The sequence below is a fragment of the Tyto alba genome, unplaced genomic scaffold (genome assembly GCF_018691265.1).
Source record: "Tyto alba isolate M040663 unplaced genomic scaffold, T.alba_DEE_v4.0 Super-Scaffold_3, whole genome shotgun sequence".
In the NCBI taxonomy this organism is placed as follows: Eukaryota; Metazoa; Chordata; class Aves; order Strigiformes; family Tytonidae; genus Tyto; species Tyto alba.
Window position 1 is genome coordinate 8,805,216 of NW_024881304.1, and position 4,691 is coordinate 8,809,906.

Consider the following 4,691-nt stretch of genomic DNA (forward strand, 5'->3'; position numbering starts at 1 on the left):
ACTATCTTTTAAGCCTCTGCAGCAGTCTCTGCTGGAAACCTTTTGTTTCACACTTTTAATTGTTTCTCAGATGGGATGAGAGTTCGTCTGGCCTTTGGTTTCCAGTGTTGTGGAGTTCCTAGTGGCAAGTTTTTTTTCCCCACCCTGAAAAAGGATTGCCACATAGTTTTCCCCACATTGTTTGCATGTGGCAAAATGGATGATTTCACTGTAACGGCCACTAAAAATTTTAAATGGCAGCTTTTGGGGCTCACTGGTGCCTGGGAGACAAGGCATTTGCTTTAGTGATGTTCACGGTTTAACATAAATCTGCTTCTTAACATCACCTTAGAAAGAATCCTGGGACTCACCAACGTGAGCATGTACTTTGCCACTTCTTAATTCTCCTTGAGCTGCACTCTATCTTTTCTTAGTCTGGTGCATCATAGATGCTTTCTATTTCCATCATGTCTCCTCTTTCAGTCTGGTTGCTATAGGGAGTGAAGGATAACCACAGAAACCTGTGTCAGACTGTCTGAATAAGAAACCTGTACTTCATGCTGCTTACAGAAAAATTCTGCTTCTTTTTGCAAGGGATGTTCCCAGAACAAGCACAATTTGAGGCAAACCAGAATGACTCTCATTGACAAACAAATGCCTTTATGCTGCTCTGCAGCACTGAAGAACGATGTTCTGTGGCCCTCTTGCATGCACTCACAGGTAAAACAGTAGGAGTAACTTGCCCAAAAATCCCATAAGCAGAAGCTGGCCTAGTCTGGTTCCATCTATAAGCAAGTGTTTCATTTTCTTTGTAATTCTCCAGCAGCCCATAGCAGGCACTGCTGCTGGATATGTGTTGTGAAAGGGTCCCAAAGCAGGGCTTGCTGTTCCTCTCTATTTAGGGGAAGGTTTTTTTTCCCTGTTGTTACTGGCATTGAGCTGTGTGGTTGATTCCAAGGCAGGCTGCTCTGTAGATGAGAAGAAGTGATACAAGCTGCGGATTGATGCGAGAGGCTTGCTGTCACTCGCTAAGTACAGGAAAGGGACCATTGTTGGGGGAAATCCCTCAGTTCCAGCCCACCTAACCAGCAGCCTGGTGTCTGCTTTGTGCCTGCAGTTGGTGTTTTGGCTGCCTGGCAACTGATGTGGGGTGAGGTACAAGGATGCTGATAGGATTAAATCACTGACTTCAGTGATTCCAGCATTATTTTGCACCTCTCCCATTTTTATTTCTAGCCCCATGGTCTATTGGAGCCATCTTTTAGGCAGTAAATTTACTAGGGCAGGGATCTGACTTTTACAAATCTCATTATTTGTTTCAAACCAGAACTAGCTTCACTTTTGCTAGTTCAGGGAGTAGAGTTACATCCCTAAACCATGGGGAGTTAGGACAAGAATAGCCCCTGTAGCACGTTCTCTCTGCAGTACCTTTCACAAAGACAAGATTTCTAGAATAATTCAGGTGAAGCTTCTGGAGTGGTTATTATCAAGTAACACACTGACAGGCTGATGGTTTAAATCTGTTGTAAAGCATGAACTTCAGAGAAAACAGCCCCAGAATCACTGGTGGGGGCTCTTAAAGAATGTCATCACTTGATACCCCAAAAGCCCAGTGGCAAACCGCTTGGCTCCTTTATGCAAGAGCATGCAGAGCGACCAGCGTTGTTTAAATGACCCATCTTGGGTTTCTTAGTGCTTCAGAAAAGGGCAGTTTGCATGCATCGCCCAGAGAAAGATGAGCCCTGGTGTACCACTCAAAACCATTGGTCAGGTCTTTATGGATCCAGCTGTAGGCAAGGGCTGGGGTGAAACATGTCGTGGGAAGGGAGATAACACAAACATGAAAGCAGCACAAAACATGAGAGCCTATAAATAGCAGGAAATAAAGAACAATACTGTGATAAAATCCATAAGACAATAAAGACCAATGTGGCAGAGACCGTTTCCCCCCCACCCTTCTCCAGAGTTTCTCCTATTTCCCAAAGCTGCAAAGATCATCTGACTGCTGTGTGGTAAAGTCCAGTCAGTTAAGCACCAACTCAAGTGCTTGGAGCCTTACACAAAGTATTTCAAAACCCTGTTCCTTTTTCTTTCTTGATGTCCTGCCATGGCTATTGTGGTATTTTAAACCATTCCCAACTCACCAGCTTGTCAGAGCAAAGAGAAAAGAGGGAAGAGGAAGGGGGGAAAAAAGCCCTATGGAGATTTAGAGTTATTAACAGCCTTTATAGGGTTTCAGACATTTTTGTGGTAATTCTTTGGAAAGGACACATCTATGATGAGCTGGGGTTTATTTTGCCACTGGCATAAGAAATTAGACTGTTTCCAAGAAAATATTTGCTATTTACCAAGAGGAGGGTAAATGTAGCTAGAAAATGGCAATGGATGCGAACTAGGAACCTTATTTAAATTTTGGGTAATTACCAGGTCCTGATCTGGCCCCTTTGAACTGGATCAAGAACCAAGCAGGTCTCTGGCAGCTCCTCCATAGAGTTAACCTATGGCTGTGCAGTGGGCCCTGCAAAGCTCCCTCCCTTCTCTGGCAGCAGCAACTGAAGACGGTTAATTATCCTGAGATATCCATCACTCTTAAACCTGGATCTCAGAGTAACATGTCCTGTCAGGAGGTAACCGCTCTGTGGGCCTAAAATGTCACGAGAACAGCTCGCAAGTACACGTCTTGTTGTTTTGGAGTGTAAACTTCTATGGTGACCAGATTTTCATGGGTATTTCTGCAGGACCCTGCTCTGTGGTGCCCTAATTTCTGAACCAAATCTTCAAATGGGGTAACACTAACTTGCGTGAAAGGAGTTAGGCTGATTTATGGCAGTGGAGGACTGAGGCTTGATTGCAGGGAACAAGAGGATTACATTGGCTTCAGAGTTAATGTTAGAGCTGGGACTGGAACTCAGGAATTACTGGGCAGGTCTCTCAATTGCTTCTGTTAGCTTAAAAGAGGGAGTTGTGCTGAGGAAAACCTCCAAGAATATCCGATTTAATGGCAAATCCATTCTTTTTTTTTTTTTTCCATGACTGGTTCTAAGATGCCTGCCTATTAATGAACGCGGCTTTTTGTGCTCAGACAATGGACTTGCTCCCTCCTGGCCCACCCAATCCTCTTACAGGATCCCACCAGGGAAACACAAGGATAAATTCGGAGGTGGTGCAAAGAGTGGTGCATTATGCAAAAGGCGACCGCTTTGGTTCACAGGGATCAGAGGTGACAGCAAGGACTGAGGAGGTCTAACTAAACGGTTGACTACTGGCCACCACTACTGCTACGTGATACTCCATCATCAGGCATGGCTAACAAACGTGGGATTTATGTCTCTCCACAGCTGAGGGCTGGATTTCTCCATACATGGGATTGTGTTCCACATTATGCTCTTCAGCTCTGTGTCCCTTCATGCTTCCTTATGCTGTTTTCAACTTTGTTTTGTGGAGGCAGAAAGCCTCAAAGGATCTCCCTTCAATCCCATGGGCTTCTTCTTCTGTCTGAGGCTGTATTTTGATCCTAATGTTTGCAGTTTTCTCCTGTAGGGTAGTGGGGCAGATATTCCTGTTCCACTTCTTTTTTTTGGACAGATGAGAACATTCTGATCAGGGAGATGAAGCAGATCAGCCAATTCATGTCTTCTGACTCCTACTCAGTGCTTTAACTCACGTCCACCATCTTTCCTGGACTACTGCATTGTTTGTAAGGGGTTCTGGTGGCTAGACATTTGCCTTCATCTGATTTATGAAATTTTGCTTGTTCTGCCTCTCTTGATAATTAGCCCACACGGCAGCTTGCATGCTTTTCTATATTCAACACTTCTTTCTGCCTTTTTTTTTTTTACATTTCCAGAAGGACATGTTCCTTAGAACAGATGAACCACATACTGAGAAAACGAACAGGCCAGATTGTCTAGTGCTCAGCACCTACCATTGAGGACAGATTTTCCAGAGAGCTCAGTTTCCAAGAAGGCATCTAAATAAGTGACAGATACTCAAAAGTGGAAATGTGCCCACTTATTTTGGTGCTTAACTAGTGCTAGAGCTGCTTTGAAAAACTTGCTCTGCTATGGCTGTTCTCCTTTGCTTATGCTACAAGACTTCCAAAGCTCCCTCTTTTGTACCCTATTTATGTCACTCTGCCATGCTTACCCCCATGCCATGCTCCATCCCACAGGTCTCAACTGGTTGTCTTCTTGTTGTTGCTGTGCCCTTCTGCCATCATTAAAAGGTCAGCATGTACATAAACTCACATTTCCTTCAAGAGGCCCATCAGAGCTAATGCCCCCAAATGCAGAACATATGTGCAACATAAATTAATTGTTAAGGCTAATGCTGATTGAAGTTTGGTAATTCAGCCTGCAGGATATACCATATGTTTGAAGTGTATTGTCCAAGTTTAGATTTTAAACTCCCAAGGGCAGGGACCACTCCTTCCTCTGTGTTTACATAGCCTCAATAAGACCAACAGTGCTTGAGTCTGAAATACATTAACCTTAGCCAATGCATTGTTAAGTTTAATAATGACTAGTTAACATTAAAGCACAATGGATAAAATATATAGACAAAGACATATTTTGGCAGAGATTTTTTTCATGTTTTTGATGCCAGATTCTTACCCAAGTAAATGGTCATTGGTCATCTGAATCACTGACATTGTCTTGGAAAATCACCCTTCATATTGCACCATCCTGGTTTTCCCCTGTTCAGCAATTGAC